This window comes from Aythya ferina (genome assembly GCF_964211825.1).
Source record: "Aythya ferina genome assembly, chromosome: 17".
NCBI classification, from domain to species: Eukaryota; Metazoa; Chordata; class Aves; order Anseriformes; family Anatidae; genus Aythya; species Aythya ferina.
The window spans coordinates 13,032,497-13,051,865 of NC_140316.1; the positions used below are offsets into that span (position 1 = coordinate 13,032,497).

Sequence of the window (19,369 nt, forward strand, 5' to 3'; positions counted from 1 at the left end):
GCCACTAGTGACACCAGCTATACATAACACGCAGCAAACAATACAGGACACAATATAAATACCTTCCCTTAAAAGCACTCAGTTCCAACGAACGCTCCTGTGTATGCGTGTGCAACCACAAAAGCTGATCTGTACATGTGTCCTGGCTTACATAAATGCAGATCCTACATACAATCTGCATATCCACCAGTGTTAAAAACCACCCACAGTATCGTGCTATGAGGAACTGGCTGATCTGGAAGGAAAATCTCTTAATCTTACCTCTGTATTGGCACGAGAAGTGAGGAGAGGGGACAGCCAATATTAAATGATGACATTCTAAGCTGTGTGTTGCCCTCTATCCTTTCTAGCAAAAGTACAGCTGTCCTAGAAGAGATTCCTGTGTAACCAGCCAATGTCCAGATAAGGATTTAGTGTCTGCATGTCTGTACTTCACAGGCCAGTTCTGTACAAAATTCATGAGTTACAATCAGATGACCTAGTTCAAGTATGAGAATTAGTTATTCCATGCTCGTATTAATTTTATCTTGCTTATCAGCAGGATTAATCTGCATGGCCAAATGTTGCTTGAATACAGTTATGTTGCTTCGTGTATCACTGCATCACCTTGCATATACATACACATACCCTGTGACAGAGGCAAGAATGTTAACATGAGAGTCTGTATAGTTTATATACAGTTTACTGTATATTTTTGTTGCTGTTTTGATATTTTTCATGGTGCTCTATGAATACATGATTCCATCATCCCAAAAACATAACTGAAATCAGAGGGTACACATGCATCTGAAATTCATATTCTTACAAAACAATGTCCTAGAAAAAAAGCACACAGTGCCAACAGAACAACCGATGAATGCCTGTCACAGGCCCAATTAAGCCACACCTAAGTTTTCAGTTTTCCAACACACAAGTGCATATGTACCTCTGTCATCAAGCACCTCCAAATGATAGACTCAGTGTCAGTCCCCATAGCATGTGTATGTGCAATGTTAAGGGACATGTAATTTCCCAAATGGATATATACACAGTAAGCCCAGCTACTTCAATTAATATATTTCACTGACTGGCAGTATGGTATGCCTGGGTAGCTTCCAATCTTCTACCATATTAACGCAGTTTACATTATATGTAACATTATGTAAAAATACATTTACCACACCAACATTTTTCCCCACAAACACATTTTACTAGACTTTGTATACAAGAACCCCTGTAAAGCACTTGAAAGTCATGCGCTTCGTTTTCTTACTACTTTGAAGTATTATTTGTAAATGTTATAGAAAAAGCAATATAATTAAGTATCAGTAACAATTTTCAAAACAAACTGGTATTAGGAAAAAAAAAAAAAGGTCTTATTTCATAATCATTTCCCTTTGTTATATATTTTGTATGTCATTATTGTTTTCCTTTTTGTGCCTGCCTCCAAAACGGCTTACGGAAAATTATTTAAGCATACCAAAACAATGGCATGTGCAATTAGAACTTGGCAGAGTGTGTAAAAAAAAGTAGATATGGTGTCCTTTCAACTTGTTCGCAGGCAGAAATGTGGCTAGGAGAGTAGAGTTTGCATTCTACCAAATCCTGGTGAACTCTTGGCATTCTCTAGGATTCAGTAGTCCAGCTACAGCTTGACAACTCCACTTCCTTTGTTTCTGTCTCTTCCATTGAGAACAGAGGACTTGATCCTTCCCATTCTTTTGCATCTTTTGATGCAAAAATGTGGAAAAATGTGGAAAGAACCTGAAAGTACAGTTCTCTGCCTGTGTTTTTTCTGACTCTGGGTGCTGTTACAGCTCAGTCAATATCAGGAGAAGAATGGCGGAATCAAAGACTGCTCTAGGACTTTCTCTTCCAGAGCACGATAAAGATCTACATTTCCTTTAGGATTGTTTCCCTGCCTTTCCATAGATGTGCAAGATTGATGCTAGCTGATCACTGAGGATTTCTACACAAGTGATACCTTTCAAATCCTTAAAGATCATTTGTCAGCTGCAAATTTGAAAAATATTTGCAGACACAGTGCTTGGCCTACACAACATAGTGCAGAATGAACTACAAATACCCATGCAGATGCTGCAGCAGAATCAGCACCTGATAATTTTGGCATCAGTTGATATCGTATAAACTTAAAAGTGTGAATTGAAGACAGTCTTATGTCCCATCTTTTGTTATCAAGGGATTCACAAAGTTTCCTAAGAAATTTGTCTTGTCTCTTAAAGAATATGGTTATCTTGACCCCAGTCAGAAGGAAGGCACCTCAGCGTGCCTAAGCTGTCCAAGCCCGATGAAAGCTTCCAAGAGACAAGTATTTCCAGCATGTGGAGATAGCTTTACATTCTCCATCTGTAAGGAAGAAGGAAACCGATTTATTTTGCTGTTACAAAATAAAGTTGCAGTTTGTTTTTAGTGTTACCTTGGAAAGGAGCACAACAAGCTTTAGCCTTGATGAAATTCCATTCACATAATGGAAGTACACCATTCATGCATTTGGCCTGCTATCTTTTTTTTTTCAGTGTAATATATTAGAAGAAGAAGCCAACACTTCAGGCAGCAGTATTAAAACTGTTCCTGTAATGCTTACTAATTGAAGTAAATGGGAATTTGGCCCGAGAGAGGACTGCAGGATGCCTTCCTTCAAATTGCAGTAACATTAACTCATCCATATTGCTGCAAAGCAGCTTCACAGCAGAGTTACTGGTTGTAACGTGAGTTGTCTCTTGTTGTACACAAAAACATCAAGTTCAAGCTCAAGTTTCAAAGATTAATAGTTTTAACTGGATCTACCAGCAGCAGAGAGAGGCGCGCCCCACACAAAATGGCAGTTTGTTGTGCTGACCAGCAATAGCCTTTTATTCCAGACCTGGATCTCTTTCAGCGGACACAGATAAAGTTATACTGCTTAACTGTGCCAAAATGTGTAATAATTTTTGCAGATTGGCTAATTGCCTAATGAGACTTAGGTTGAGACCACCAGACTCGTTGCTCTTATTACCCCAGATGATTTCAAACACACATCTCCATGAGTGACAAACGGGGGCATTGTTTCTTCCTCCCACGGTACTATTTTATTCCTCTTAAATTACAGTTATTAAAATGTTTCAGCCACTTGAAATCTACCAAAACGTATTAAAATACTGCAAAAATGCTGGATCAAAGTGGAAAGGTTTAAAAACTGCAAATCTGTGATAGGATAATGCAGTTTAAATATAGTAACTCTTTTTTTTCCAGTCAGCTTGCTCTTTGATTTCATGGTATTATGTCAAGGGTTTTTTTTCCCCTCTCTCCCTTTAAGAAGCTTATGGCTTAAACAGCAAAATGCAAAAAATATTGCGATGAAACAGTTACACAGAAACAGTAGAAAAATAAGGGATTAAATATGAGTTTGAAATTTGACAATTAAAATAATCTGAGTTTACTCTTTATCTGTTTTCTGCTTAGGCAACGTGCATTCCTGTATCAGCAGCAGGTAGAATGTGACTACCATAGAGACCTGAGAGAGCGTGAACACAAAGGGTAGGGTTGCTGCTGGGAGATTTCTAGAACTGGATCACTGCTCCTGCACAGAGCAGCTGCTTGCTGCCTCAGTAGTGTAAAAGTGACAGCGAGACAGATTCTGATCTTGGTGCCAATATCAATAAGAGATCACAGTTTGTGTTGGTAGATTTCCTCTCTGATTTCTGCATCCTATTGATAGTCACTTAGTTTCTCACTGAAGTATCCATTAGAGTATTTACCACGATCATCTCCATTTCCCTGTTTGGAAAAATCTGCCTATCCTAATACTGACGTCAATAGGAGATCTAGGAGTATGGGAGAGAGCATCAGAACCAAGATCCATCATATCTGAAAAAATAATTTTATCTTTATTTGTTGGCCGAGTCATTTCTCTTAAAGGGAAATCAGCTTGACTGCTGTCTTAAAAATGCACAACAACTTTAGAAATAAAGCACTGGTTGGTGCCCATGAGATTTGAATTATGTTCTCATCCTGACCTGAATTTTCCATCTAATTAAGGTCTAATTCTGATTAATTTGGCAGCTAGCTGCCATTTTTCTCCTTTGTAAATATCCCTTGTGTGCTTCTGGAGCTCAATTTTGCTATCTGTAGAAGTGGCTAGGGATACTGCCAAGCTTGTAAGGATGTGGGGTCAGCCACAATATTGATTGAATGGTAGAGTTTGCTGTTTGGGAGGCGTTATAAAATTGCCCTATATTTTATGTCTGGAACAAGCTGATGGCTAACTGGGATGTCATAGTTCTGGTCACACTACATATTACTTACCTGTAGAATTTAGCAGGCCACCACTTTCAGAGCAAGGAAATTGCTTCAGGTTTGAAGCCATCAGTCAGCCTCCGGCATTCAGAACGGTGCCAGCTCCAAGTTGGACACACAAACACACAACACAGCCTGGTTTCTCACAGTATTAAAACTTAAGATAATTATTTTGGATGGTTTTCTTTGTGTGATTATTAAGTGTATTAGAAATGCTACCATGGCATTCAGATTTTACTGTGTGCTCTCTTGAACGTGTAATGCACATTGTTTCTATACTCATCAGGTATAAGTGAGTTAGTCTGGTGCTTAGCAGGCTAATGACAAGTCCTAGAAACTACCAGCTACAAGGTAGGGCAATAATTACTGTAGATTAATAGTACCATTGTATCCGTCTCTAGGGGCACTATAAATTCAAATTCCTTTCCTGCTTTGTAGATATTTATGGGGACAGAACCAGTCTTGTACACTGAAAGGAAAAGAGAATGGAAATTACTCAGACACGGTGCTTTGCATGGTCCTGCCTGTGATAGGATGGAAGAAAGAAAGAAGGATGGCTGAGAAAAGTACATGCTTTTGATATGTTCATATAAGTCTGTGAGCAGCAATGACAGCCAGAATGTAGCTCATAGGTGCCATTTTTTTTTTTTTGTCTTTCCACCTTCTATTTAATTAAGCTTTGTATAGTAAGAGCCTTAGGTTGAAGTGAACTATCTGAACTACTTATTTTTAAAACTTTCTGGTTTCCATCTCTTGACACTATCAGAGGCTATAATCGGGGTGGTATGTAAGCAGTATATTTTGGGTGTTTTCCGGTGTTACAGTACTGTGCCATGATCAGTTCCCCTGTGCAATGCATATCTATCATTTAATATATTCGCTGAATCACAGTGAAGTCACACTCTCTATGACTTTTCAAGACTGAAAGCACGACATCCTTATGTGCTCCATGTAGGTGAGTAGCACCTTAGTCATGGAGATTACTTCATTTTCAGTTACTATCAACGTACTGAAGGAGCACGCTTCAGTTTGCAGACATTGATAAAATTCTGCTATACCATCAAACAAAGCCCTTTTGTGAGTCATGTGATACATTATATAGAATTTCCAAAATACTTAAAATTCTTTTATGTTGGATATTTTTCCTTTCCCATGATGTAGGAAAAAAAAGTAGAGATCAAACCCAAATGCTCTCTTTGGTTTACCAGTTACATTCTTCCAGTCTGAACCATCAGAAGTCTGTGTAACCCACAGTCTGTGTGGGTTTTATTTTAAAAAGGCAATATTTCAGTGTGCAATTAATGGGTGCAATTAAACTGTGTCTGTCACCTTCCCCTACCTTTCTTAAGGTCTTCACATCAGCTTCCTAATGTGGGCTGTCCAGGAAGAAAAGAGAAGCTGCAGGACTGCCTTCATTTTCTCTTAATGTGACTCTAACCAAATCTGAATGCATTTTGCTTTAGTGGAATAACTGCTGTATTGATCTTTCGTGTTTCTGCTTCCTTATCTCATTTCTGCTGTTCAATACAATCTATCTAGGTATTTCATGAAAATGATAGGTTGTTGAAGGGGGTTTTAACCTCCCAAATTACTTGTGGTAGTTTTTGGTCACTCAGAAAATAAAAAATCTTATGATTAATCTCTCAGAGCTCAAGGCCTCCAGTAGATCAGGTCTGCTTTTCTCTGTTTATTATGCATAGATTTCTTCTGTGCCAATGGTGTTACATGTGAACTCAAATTATCCTGACCTACAATACTTGTTCTATTTCAAGGTTCCTGGTTTCTAAAAGATTGTTTGACTCCTGGGTGGCTTTTTGCATTTTTTTTCCCAATTCTGTTAGCAAAAGAAAACCTCTCCTGAGTCATATTTTAAAAATACTGCTCAGCTCTTAAAGCTGCTTCTGCTCCTGTGTCACAAAGCATTATTGAAAAGATATTCATTTCTACCACCTACAATTGCTCAGAGAACTTCATGAATTCTTTTCCACTCCCATGTTGAAGCTATGCCGGCAGCTTTCCTGTTCCTAGAAGTGTGTTAGAATGATATTCCTGCTATGACCAGGTTGGGTTTTTCTTGAGAACCGTGCTATCAAGCTTACAATTTATTATGAATAGCATTAACAAACATTATTTTTAATAGTAGTGCTGATATTGCGGTTTCTATTATTTTATTAATAATTTGAAACTTCTTCTAATCTAAGATGTTAGGCATTCCATAAGCCTTGATGAAAATGATATTATACAGTATCCCTGAGAGAACAGTAAATATTATCATCCCCATTTCACAAAAACAGGCGCTGAGGTTCAAAGTCACACAGTCGATGGCAGAACTAGAAATAGAAATAGTCTCCTGGCTCTCAGTCCTGTTCCTTCTCCAGTCACCCTAAATAGTTTCTAGTATAGCTTTGGAAGACATTTATCACATGATTTTCAAAAATCTCATCTTCTTTGTTAAGGAAAGCTTAAAAGATTTTTTTTAAGGGATAAAAGGAGACTACTTCATTTTTTAATGAGGTTGCTGAAATGATTCTAGCTGTTTTATTGGCAATGCCATCCACGTTTTGTGAGTTAATCCTGACCCTAGGTACAACTAAAATAGAAATCTTTGCCTCCAGCTAATCAACAGGCTTACTAAGATTGCCTAAATAATTTATGTATAACCAACTAGTGGAAACTAGATCTTCTGTGATTTCCCTAGATACATATTCTGCATGTAGCATGTATATCCTTGCCTATTTTTGATATTCATTTGAAATTCAGTTGGGACATTTCAGAACACTTGTACTCCAGCTGTATAGCTCTAAGAAAAAGCCATCTGGAGACATAATACAGTATCTTAAAACTGGGCAGAATAATGTTTTAAATCCAAGTGCATTGTCAATGAAGATTCTGAATTTTCTGTTGATGAATATTGAATTGGAATTAAAAAAAAAAAATCACAACACCACAATTCTATTTCCAACTCTGCCTCTGGCTTATGTAGGTAAGCATTTTGTCTCAGTGCCCTATTTGTACAAGAAAAATAAAGACATTTAGCACAGATGATACAGTAATATAAAAACTGATAAATATGAGGTATGAGGATGGTTAAATATGAAAAAACAATCTATTTTTCCTGTTTATAGCACAAGAAATGTGAAAAACATACAGCACTCTATGTTGTCTTCAATGAAGTAGCGAAATAAAGCTTGGAACAAAAACTTGCTTCATTGTGGAGAAACTAGATTTTTTTCTTCCAGTCTCTGCAAACAGAAAGTAAAAGCATTAGCAGACGTTGTCCTACCTTGTTCTGACTGCAAATTCAAGAATCTTTCACATCCGTAGCTGAATTGGAAGGTACAGTACAAACTGTCTAGCTGGAGTTCGTAACTCCTAACTTTTATCCAAAATCCATAATTGGAAAATATATTCTGTCTCTTTTGGGTATCAGCTACTAAAAGACTTGCTCATGTCTGCTCCAGGGTGCCAGGAATGCTTTGGGCTGTTAACTGTACTTGTTGAGACTAGCTGCAAAATTAGGGCCAGGTTGCAGCTTCAATCAGCCATGCAGAAAGTGGAGGAGGAGGACCAAGTACTCCAGGAATAATTTAGGTGTGGCAGAACTTCTGCAGCAGCCTCTGAGAACAGAGCAAGCCTTGTTGCTGTCCCACATGGGCTCAGCTGTGCTGGGTGGTGTTGCCTTCATCTGGGGAGGACATGGCAGCTAGAACAATGTGCAAAAGGAATGTGAGTCACTGTCGTTGCAAGCCATGTTGGTTTGCATGCACCTCTACCCCCATCCTATTTTTATCAGTCCCATAATGCCTGTCTGTTCTCATAGTTAGCGATGTCAGCATGTGCCTTGTATTTCTGTCTTCATTTATTCCATCGGATCTCCGCACAGCTGAAATTCCTTCAGGCCTAAGCCTTGGGGCAGCATGTTGAGTTCATGTACCATTCCCGAGTGTGAACTTGATTACCTTTCACATTTAAGAGTTTTCACAGTTCAAATGTGTCAGAAAAGACCAAGCAGAAAGACAAATGAAAATCTCGTTGAGAGTGATAAAGACATGAATTGTTTCTGGCTTGTGTGCCTATAGCGCCTGTTTATGACAGCTGTAGGAAGGGATGAGCAGATCTGCTAATTCATATTTGCTGTGCAGATCTTTATGCTGCTCTGCAAAGCTGGAAGGTCTCTACTGCTTTAGACTGACCTTTAAAGGCAACACCTTTAAGGACTTTTTTCAAAATGTCCACACTCACTGAGCTGTGGTAATTCCTCAGGCATTCTGTCAAAGCCAGTGGATGCTCACCATCCCTAAGGAAACACAGAGTCGTGGTCAGCATTCTTGTATGTTGAGACAAATTCGGGGTTGTGCTACATCGTGACACCTGTTAAGGCCTCAAAATACTAGAAGTGGGCATTTCACAATCATTTTTGTGCTGAATAAGAAGTGCTAGAGCCATTAGCTCCTATTGGTTCTGTTTCTTCTTTCTACAGACATCTTGGCTGATGAGAAAAACCTCTATCTTTTCATCTGGCTAAGAATATAGGATACTGATCGCAACTGCTGCTAAGTGCCATGTCCAGCTTTCTGATGGAAACACTCATCCCCTTTACATTTGCACTTTTTATGTAAAGCTGTGGTTGCCACCTGAAACCATGACTTTCCAGATAATCCTTTTGTTTGATCCTGGCTGACACGTGTGAGATTGTGCTCTGTTTCTTTTTCTGAGCATTTTCATTCATTCTGAATTTCTCAGTCATTCAGAACAGATACCTCATGACCACGGTAAACTGAGGCAGTACCGGTAGTTTATTTTTTTGCCATTTTGGCTCAAAGAAGAATGAATTCAATTACTCTGATTAGGAAAGAGGCTCAGTTAAATTCATTCTCACTTCATTTTGGTGAGAGGACGTTCTTCCTTTCCTGAGTACGATGAAATAAAAAGCAGACGTTGCATATTTTTTTAATGAAAGGAATATACAAATCTCAGGCTGTAAATTCACCGTGACAGATTTCTGATGGGCTGGATTTGTGCCAGTCAGCAGTCTTTATGATAGATCATTATGACAGATTATCAAAAAGGCAAGCTGCACTTTAGGATCCATTAAACACAGCATAGCTTGCTGGTCAAAAGAGGTGATCCTTCCGCTGTATTTAGTGTTGGTGCAGCCTCACCTTGAGTACTGCATGCAGTTCTGCTCTCCACAATACAGCAAGGACGTTAAGGTCCTTGAACGTGACCAGAGGAGGGCAACAAAGCTGGAAATGTCCTGTGAGGAGAGGCTGAGGACGCCTGGGTTGCCTGGTCTGGAGGAGAGGAGGCTGAGAGGTGACCTCATTGCTCTACAACTTCCTCAGGAGGGGAAATGGCGAGGGAAGCACCGATCTCCTCCCTGCTAACTGAGGACAGGACACATGGGAATGGCACAGAGCTGTGCCAGGGGAGGTTCAGACTGCATATTAGGAAAAATTTCTATGCCAGGAGGGTGGGCAAGGCCAGGAAGAGGCCTCCTAGAGAGGTGGTTGATGCCCCATGCCTGTCAGTGTTAAAGAGACCTTTGGATAATGCCCTCTTTGATATGGTTTAACTTTCGGTTAGCCCTGAAGGCAGTTGGACTACAAGAGCTATGAAGGTCCTTTCCAACTGAGCTATTCTACTTCTATTCTGTTCTCTTCTGTTCTGTTCCATTCCATTTTGTTGTCACAAGTGCTGTTGTATACCTACCCTGGATCCATACTACATTAGTACTGATGAGGGTTTCCAATCTTTGTTGGCAGATACTATATCAGAGGATGTATAGAAAATACAAGACTGAAAACAAGGCTCAAAGTGCTCATTTTTGGAAGTAATTGCATTAGAACAGTTTGCTGGAACATGATTCTGGAAGGTCATTCTCTTATTTCAGGGATGTTTGAGTTGAATTTGACGTTTTTATTAGTAAAGGTTTATGAGGTTATTTAGTTTTGTGCTTTGAGGTATAAACCAGCCCTTGTGGCTTTCACAAGTCTAATTGAACAATTATCTGAGATAAAACTTGTGACTAATACACTTTTTAAAACTTCTAGAAGAAGCTGTGCTATACATAGAAATGCCACGATCTCAGGTCATCCCAGACCAAAAAGCAAATGATCCACAACTGTGAGGACAGGAATCTCCCTTTTGTGAAGGTATAAAGTTTCTCTTTTGCTCTGGAGTTTCCTGGCCTTCCACCTGCTGCCGGCTCAGAATGACGACCATTCCTTGCCTTGCAGGGCAGCGTCATTTCAGAAAAAAATCCTAATTCAAACGGAGAAAGTAAGCGTTTTTGTGAGGTATATATTTGATTACTTACATGAGAGCTGCTTGAAGTAAGAAGCCCAGCAGTTACAGGAGAATGATTTAAAACAGAAATTCTCAACAAGCCATTCAACTCTCCTTTAACTGGATTCCTACAGAAACAGCAAGTAAATGAGGCCAGGATACATGTCATACTGAGTTTGCATTAGCTGGAAGGTTTGGAAATAATTAAGAGCAAAACTGTTAATGCTCCATTTAAATAGCTGCTGCCTATCTGTCCAGTATGAAAGCCCAATCTGTTGTGTTCAATCAGCTTTCAGCTGCTCCTTGCCAGCAGCCTAATTCCCCAGCCTTGTCTCTGTGCTATGCTTGTGCATTCCACTACCTGCTAAGTTAAACCCTGCTGTCCTGGTTTTACATGGAGATTTCTGGTGCTATTCAAACTATCCACACCGGTTCAGAACACAGCCCCCAAACCCGTAAGCTGTGCTGAGGATCTCTACAAACATGTCTGATTTCAGTGGAGCCCCACAGGGGGTGAAAAGTCAGCAGCTCTGTGCAGCGTTAGGACTGATTTCAATGGTACCAGCCTCTGTGTATTTATGCAGTTTTAACCAGCTGTGGATCTGCAATTTTTCCATGTTTGCTCCTCTTTTTTTTTTTCCAAGTGATCCAATTGAGAATGCGGAGTAAGTTGTTCACCCAAGCTATTACCTATTATCATACCTCAGATGATAGTGCATCTCAGTGTTCCTAAATCTCCTTCCACGTGTGTTTGAGGACCAATACGTTGGGTAATCATATTTATATCACATGAGGATTCAAAAAAAAAACCGTAACTACACTCCTTATGTGCTTAGTGTGTGCTGGATTCTGTGCAAATTCTGAATCAGCTCTACAGGGAAGTCTCTGCTTGGGTCTGAGAGTTACAAAGGTCTATGGTTAGTGCTAGAAGTACATTGGCATGAAAGGTGCTTTCAGGTTGAGAGGTGCTCTAAGCCTCAAACCTGCACCACCAGTTCTTTACTGAGAGGTCTGTATTAGAAATGGCAAAGTTCATTGCACAGGCATTTGGAAGGAACTAAAGAGTAATTCATTGACCTTTGCAGATTAGGTAACACGTATTGTCATAAGGAAGTGATATTTGAGTAACAAACAGCAAATGTACACAATTATCTTTCATTAACCTCTGAATGGAGGCAATCAGGGTTTCCTGAAACTAACAAGTTCAGTGTCCTGCATCTTGCATGTATGTTTTCTGGGGTCTGTGTCGTGTTAGTTCCCTAACCAGGCCAGAGGATGCAAAGTGCATTGCCTGCCTTTTATTTTCTGGAAGTGTGCATATGCTGGAAAGAAGGAGGAAGGCTAAGGAATGGGCATGCAGATGGGTTACTGAAGGCACTGCACTCTGCTCTCAGATTTAGCAGTGCCTCAGTTTGCATTGAGCTAAATGAAACTGAAGTGTCTGCACAATACGTTGCGAAACTTACTTCCATTTAAAGCACTTTGAGATACTGAACAGTAACAGAGCAACAAAGAGCAGCGTTTTGCTGCTTTTGCAGAACATCCATATTACAGAAAGAGGACATGAATGAAAATAAATCTTCTAGTGAGGTGTGTGATTCAGAATTTGAATGCCATAAAAGTTAAATATGTTCCTTTTGCTTCTATATTAACTTAGTAACTCAAAGGATTTTTACAAAATTTACAGGGAAAAAATCATGGGAAACTGTTTTTGCTTCCTTCTGGAGAACTAAATCTGTTCAAGTGCAAATGAATGTTTCATTCTTACATGATTTGAAAGAAGATGAATTAGCGGGTCTCCTTCTCTATTCTTTTTTTCCGCTTTTCTCATTCTACATGAAGATTATTTTCAGATTCATATGTTGCTTTTTATTTATGTGGATTGTTGCACACTGAAATAACTTGGCCACATTCCTGCTAAAGCAGTATTTTTAAAGCCAATTCTTTTATTTCAAAATTCTTGGTACAGCATTGCACATTTTTTTAAAAATTAAATTAGTGAAATATAGAAAACTTCTGTTCATCGGTCTTAACACTAGACCTTATGCTTGTGTGGCAAAAAAAAAAAAGTGGAGCAATCCAGACACCCTGGAGAAGAGAATCATTTTACCTCAGGACATTGAGATAATTTATCTGGGTGGCTTAGAAAAAGTGCTAGATAAGGCTGAAGTATGGAGAGGCTGAGCACATCCAGGCTCAGCATTTGGATTATCGAGAAGCAAATAAATCCAGCAACTGGCATCTGAATATGTTAATGTTGTAATTTCTAACATGGAAACAGGAAACTGCATTTATGAGACAAAAATATACCAGAGATAAATACGGTTCTATATATAATATATACATTTTACATATCCAACATCTTTGCCAAAATATGAATAATTCGCTGCACACTGAAGCTAGAAAATGCCAGAAGAAAGGTTGCCTTTCCAAGCATGTACCCTAAAGTAATCTTTAATTACGTGATTCCGGGCTTCTTTTTCTAACCCAGCATTTTCTAATTTCAGCAAGCGTTTGGTTTTGTAGTCTTAATACTTTTAAATGAAGACTTTGAGGATGTGTTTCCCCGGGTTTTCAAAAAAGCCTTTGAAAACAATGGTATTCCATCCTACTGACATCTACTTGGGTCCTCAGCAGGCTGTAACCTTTATCTGTTGTCCTAGAAGACTTCTGGCGGCTGTAACTGATGTTGATGTGATGGTGAAGGTTGTGCAATGATGCCAGGTCTTCTGCCAGGTGACAGAAAGCTGCAGGTGTCGGACAGGAGAACTGTAAGGTAAAGGAGCACCTGAGCAGAGTTTGCAATAAGTTACTTATTGTTGCTCTCTCTCATCCTCTTGTATTCGTTACAGCTCCCTATTGTGCAATCATTAACAACCTTGCTTAGATAGCAGTCACGTGAGCTTCATTGACCTGGTTCTGTACTGTCTCGTACATGGTCATTTTTATTCATGCAAAATAATTAAAAATCATGATTTCTGTTTTTCTAACAATTTCAAACTACTTTGCACTTAGTTTATGCAGCTGTGAATGGTAGCACATAATGCCACAGCATGCAAACCCAGGGCCCATGTGCTGGGGGAGTCACACTTCAAACTGATGTTTTCACCATGGTTGTAAGTCAGAATAGTCACACTGACTGCACAGAAACTGGATCCAGTTTGCTTAAATCATTTTTCCTTGCTCGTTTCCTTCTATTGTGAACTGAAGAGTTTTGATCAGTAGTTGTAACATGCAAAGCCTCATAAAAATTGTTCGTTTCCTAAAATCTGTTTCTGTGCTTAGGCATGAAGTCTGCTGATAAAACTTCAAATTTCTCTCTGTGCACAACAGGAATGCTCCCAAACTTGTACCTACTGAAAAGGTTGGAGAATCCCAAGTTCTGATGTCACTGACGTGGAGCTTTCAGGATTCGGGACCCCAACTACTGAGGTAGCTTACAGCCTGCAGAAAAGGTGCTACCTGTGGAGCTTCAGACAGGGCGCCAGAGGGTTGTGTACTTACAGTGTGTTACTTCTCAGCTGATTAATTTAAGCCAGGGTTGTGCACCTGGTACTGAAACTGCAAACTGAAAGTTCTCTGTAAGGGCTGGAAACAGCAACAGCCTGGCTTCCATAAATAATACGGGAAGTTAAACAGTGGTTTCACAGTATCCAGATCACAGTATAAATAAGAAAGCAGAAAAATCCAGGAAATCCTTAGTTAACAAATGTTTTGTTTTAAAAATGCTATGCTTTTCTTGATCTGTGAGAATCAGTTTCACAGGAGACACTACACTGAAGGAAGCAAAAAAAAAAAAACTTTCCTCTGACTTGAGCACGGTGTTCTGATGTACTGAAAGCAAAGTTCGTTCTCAGGCTTCTCAGGGTTAGCCCAAAAACTCACAGACCTGGTGGAAGTAAGAAACCAGAGAAATACCCTATTAACTAGAGACCAAGCTTGCATCAAAAAATATCAGCCACATGCTGATACCAGACATTACAACATTTGGCAACTTTAGAAGATTGGATTAGTGCAATATTTTGAATTGAATAATCCCAAAGGATGTTCCAAGGGTGTTGGGCCAAATTCTGCCAGGAGGTAACTGTATCAATTTTACTGGATCTGTACCCAGAGCAATTTGATCCTTTTTTGTTGTGACCAAAATGCAATGGTCAGGTTCAAATTGAGCAACTGTAAAAAAGCTACGGCCTCTGTTTTAAAGAAATAATTTTAAAAGTCATTCAGTTATTTCAGGTAAGCACGGGTGCTGTTTCAGATAACAGATATTCTTACGATTTCAGATAACAGATATTGGGCTGTTTTCATCTTCGGCTTCCAGAGCAAACCAAGTAGCTCAAAAGCAAAAGGGAGGTAAACAGGAACAATTCTGAGAAAGTTTTTGCACTTAGGAGTATGCTGACACTTGCTGGTTCTATGCCCCTGTTATCCTTAGTCCACCCCGTACTAGATCCAGGTCCTGTTTAGGTCACAAGTGTTCCCATTCTGTCCAAAGCATCATCTCTGTCTGGTATTTATTACATACGCCAGTGGACTGAATGACCTGTGAGCGGGCCAAATGCCAGAGGAAAACATGCTCAGGCTGGAGGCAGCCAAAAAACTTCTGGACAGTCATTGGGAAGCTATGAGGGGTTTTGTCCCTTTTTTTTGCTTTGTTTATGTTTTCTCGTATCTATGTGTTTTTTGTAAATGAGAAACCCTGGTTATACACATTTTGGCTACGTACAGGTTTCTATATTCTGTTCAGCTCACTCATTAGAATATTCACTCCTATCCTATGATTTTTTTTTTTCTCATATCCTCTCCATGGGAAAAATGTGCTGGGAGCGTAGTGCTAGTTGTGTAGCGTTTGGGTTTATTATTCCTATGTTTGCATTACATGCAAATGGGTAACTGCATCTTGCTTTCAGGTGAAAGGTGGCCACAGCTCCTGAGCAAGTTTGGGAAGCCTGGAGCTTGTACAGAGCTGGTGTGGCAGCATGGTAGTGGGCAACCAGGCTGTATCACAGGGAAGGATTTTCCTTATCCAGTCTCAGAGCAGAAGGGAGGCGTTTCAGCAGCCATTACAATAATTTCTGTATCTCGGGAGGCTCAGAGTTGCTGTAGCAACCTTTTGCTAGATAGGAATTTGGCTGGTGAAGCCCCACAGGAATCTGCTCCCACTCTTGACTAACCTCTCACATCACCGGGCTCAACTGCCAGGGAGAAACCCCAGCTGCAGAGCGGGCAGGCTGAGGGCCCTCTTTCCACAGGTTCCTCGCATAACCGTCCCCTAATTACCAGGATCAGATACCTTTTGGCGATTTTCCACGGAGACAGAGCTCAGTCTGAACCCAAAATGTAAAATGGCCGTAGTAAGTTTTGTGCCTCCGAACAAGCCCTTGTTCATGCACTCGCAGATCCAAAATCTGAACATGGCAAAGCAGGGAGTGCAGATTTAGAGACCAGTGTGGGAAGTTTGACTGGGAGGCAGCAGTAGTTCTGGTGACACAAAAGAAGTATTATAAAGTCACTGAGGGGATCAGGCAGATGGGAACAGACTTGAGTAGGAAGGAATACAGACAAGGTCCCCAAAGCCTGTTACTTGGATTTGGATAAAAAATGAAGTGTGAAGTTGGTCAGAGCATGAGGGGATGCATCACTGCTAAACCAGTTCCCTCAAAAGTGTGAAGTAGTTTCTAGAGTAATGAAAGACAGATTTTTGGCCTTCCAAGCTGCTATATGGTTCAGAATAATATTTGGAGATTTTATTTATAGATAATATTGCCCAATGGTTAGAGAGAGAAGACAGTTATCTTGGATTCTTGCCTTTTATTTCTAAGGCTACTTTAATAATTGGTCTGTCAAACCACAGGACCCTGCATGTAACGCCTAGAAAACTGCAAGTGATAATTAAAACAAGACTTTGACATAAGACAGGTCAACAAACAACTTACCCTACCCCAAATCTGGTACTTCTGCCCAAAGAAGCAGCAGTGCTCCCATCTTACACCTTGGTGCTGATTTCAGTCCCTTTACTTTCCCTCATTCCACGGGTACAGGCACTGCAAAGTCACTTAGCAAAAAAAAAGGTTCCCTGTTCAGCCCCACAAGCGGTTTTATCACTACAACTGACAGATAGATTAGTTGCTGAACTGACTGCTTTTGATTTTTTCTCTGTGTTACCTTTCAGGTGAACAGCTCGGTGATGCGGCTGGCAATTCTGCATGGGCACTGGACCAACACAGCTGAGGGATGCTGCAGCTGCCCAGGGACAGGGACAGCGGGCAGGAGAGGGGAACCAACCCAGTCTGTGGGATTTCACAAAGGCAGCCATAGGCCCTGGTCTTTGGAAGGGCCCTGTTAAGCAGGCACGCTCCAAGCACAGCTATCAGGTAAGACTGAGGCTTCCTAGGGCTGTGTACTGCCTTCTTGTAACTGTTGGGGGAGGAGGAGATGGCATAAATATTGTTCTTCGTTTATATAATATGATTATTGCCTTGGAATCAGGACACGTAGGGCTTCTAGTTCCTACTCCCAGGTTTGCTTCTCTAACTCATTAACAGTCTGTGTAGGCTGAAATACCGAGCAGTCATGGAGCAGGCACCAAGTGAGCGGTGTTTGAATCGATGTGCTGAGCTGGGGAACTCGATGGCCGAGGAGAAAAAAAAAAAAGAAGAAAAACGAACAAAACTGTACGGTCTGAAACACTTTTTAATTCTGCAAAGAAAAAACAAGCTCTGCTGGCAGGTTTCTTAGGCTGCAGGCAGATGTTAGGCCTCTGAGAGAAGTGGGCCCATGTATGGTTACAGCCAGCTGAGCATGCCGCTGAGTGGCAGCAAGAAGGGCGAGTGGGCTTTGGAAAGCTGGCCGGTCTCTGTGCAGCTGCAAAGTAATCAAAACTGAATACGGACTGTTGCCCTGGTTAGACTCTAAATATTCCAAGTTACAGGGCATTTCATGTAATTGGGGATAGAGCCTTGGCTCTGTTTCAGGGACGGGTAAGTTTTTTACTGTATATTTTTAAAAAGAGCATCCAGTTCTATGGAATCTATTCCCAGCTAAAGCACACAAGCTCTGGAAAGGTCAGAGAGAGGCATCTCTAGCTTTGATAAATAAACAAATCTCTTCTCTGTGGTTGGGATGTTGTATTAATAGCAGTAGATTTGGTTTCGCATTGTGGAGCTCCTCCTGTTTCATTGCTATTGAAGATAAGAGAACACAAAATGTTCTGTCACCCTCCCCATGAGAAAGCAAGCCAACAGGCAGAGGCTATTATGTTTAAAGATATTACCGAGGCAAAGACTTGGAGAAAGCAAACACTCGGGTTTATATTCGGTAACTACTGGATACCATAGCTGGCACATCAGTAACTCGGCATTGTTTAATGTCTTACGTGAGAGAGCATGCAAGACAAAATCATTACAGTAGAAATAACCTAAAAATAAGGGCTGAGCCTTAGGCAGATGGAATTGGATTCTATCCTTTTACATTTTTCTTAGGGATTGCAGCAAAAAGTAACAGCTCTTTTCTGCTTCTTAACCTATTCGCCATTCTGCTGCAATCTGTTTTACTTCAGTTTGCAATCTGCAGCTATTCAGACCTTCATTACAGGATACCAGGACTGTAAAAGTTTCTCCAAACAGTTCTTGAAAGGAAAAGACTTGTGAAATTGTTATGCCCTCCAACTTGGCAGTAAGCATGTGTAAAATAAATTAACTGAGCTATACCTTAGAGCTTCCCTACATAAGTTATTGATGAATAATTAATTCTAAAATTCCAGATGTGGAATATCTTAGTTTGTAATAAGTACTCCTGAGCGTAAGGCAGATTTAATATATGGTAGTGGATGAGAAGCATGATGGGAAGAAATGCAGAATTTATCCTTCATTAGCTATCATACATGACACACACAATATCCCTTCCCACACCAGGACCCTATTCCATTAGCCAATACATGCTTAAGACATACCTCTTGTCCTTAGTCGCACCTTTTCTCCAGATCGGGCGCCAGTCCAAACAGGAGACAGCCTTCTCTGCTGCAAATAAGCATCTTCTGTTGGAGAGCAGATTGCTAGATAAAAGTAAAAATAAACACCAACCAAATCAGCTAATTCTCCTCTGAACAGTTGTTTTCCTTGCCCTTGAAATGTCATCGGTTACACATTTATTTCTTTCCCTGATGCTCAGGTAGAGGATCTGTTCAGAGAGGAGTTCTTCATGCATGCAGTAGGCATTTTGTAAAACTACACCTCTACATAGGATACATAAACAAGCCAAATGACTCAACAGAAAAAAAGAGTTACATGCAGTGAGATCTTTCCCTCTAAGGATATTTATACCGCAAGAGAATAAAAATATTGGCGGAAGACAAAGACACTGAAATCACCAAAACCGTTTTCTCCCCAGCCCGAGTCTGACCAGTCTAGAATTTAATTTTTAGATGTGCTGCCTGATCTGGCCCTAAGGTAGCAGTCCACTTTTTATCTTTCATCTGAGGAAGAGAGCCTCAGCTTAGGTTAAGATGTTGCTTAAACGTAAGTGTTTATAAGTGAATGTCACTTCCCATCTGCTCTACTCATTGCATTTTACATAAAAAAGATTAATTATTTCTTCTAGATCAGTACATACGCAAGTTCCTTTAACAAAGTTCATAAGAAATTCTGGGCAGAGGCAATGGATTTATTTGACAGCTACAGATGACTTTAAAATGATTATAAATGTTCAGAGAAAGTAACAGTCTTTGTAGTTGGGAGTAAAAAACCAGTAATTGTTCCATATTGTAGCTTCCTTACCATTTAAGAACAAACCCAAATTTAATTCTGCC

General features: G+C 40.1%; 1 long non-coding RNA gene across 5 annotated transcripts; it reads right to left on the reverse strand.

The window, feature by feature from the left end:
* Nucleotides 1-1,358: 1,358 nt before the first annotated feature.
* On the reverse strand, nt 1,359-19,084 carry LOC311420478. 5 transcript variants are annotated; one of them, XR_014684335.1, is made up of 5 exons: nt 18,932-19,084; nt 18,515-18,616; nt 13,180-14,452; nt 10,595-10,691; nt 1,359-8,572 (listed from the first exon to the last, which is right to left on the reverse strand). It is a non-coding gene; the product is annotated as an uncharacterized lncRNA (long non-coding RNA). The 5 variants fall into 5 exon arrangements; XR_014684336.1 differs by lacking the exon at nt 18,932-19,084 and having other exon boundaries at nt 1,359-4,744; nt 7,424-8,572; nt 18,515-18,909; XR_014684337.1 differs by lacking the exon at nt 18,932-19,084 and having other exon boundaries at nt 1,359-2,346; nt 4,285-8,572; nt 18,515-18,909.
* Nucleotides 19,085-19,369: the final 285 nt, after the last annotated feature.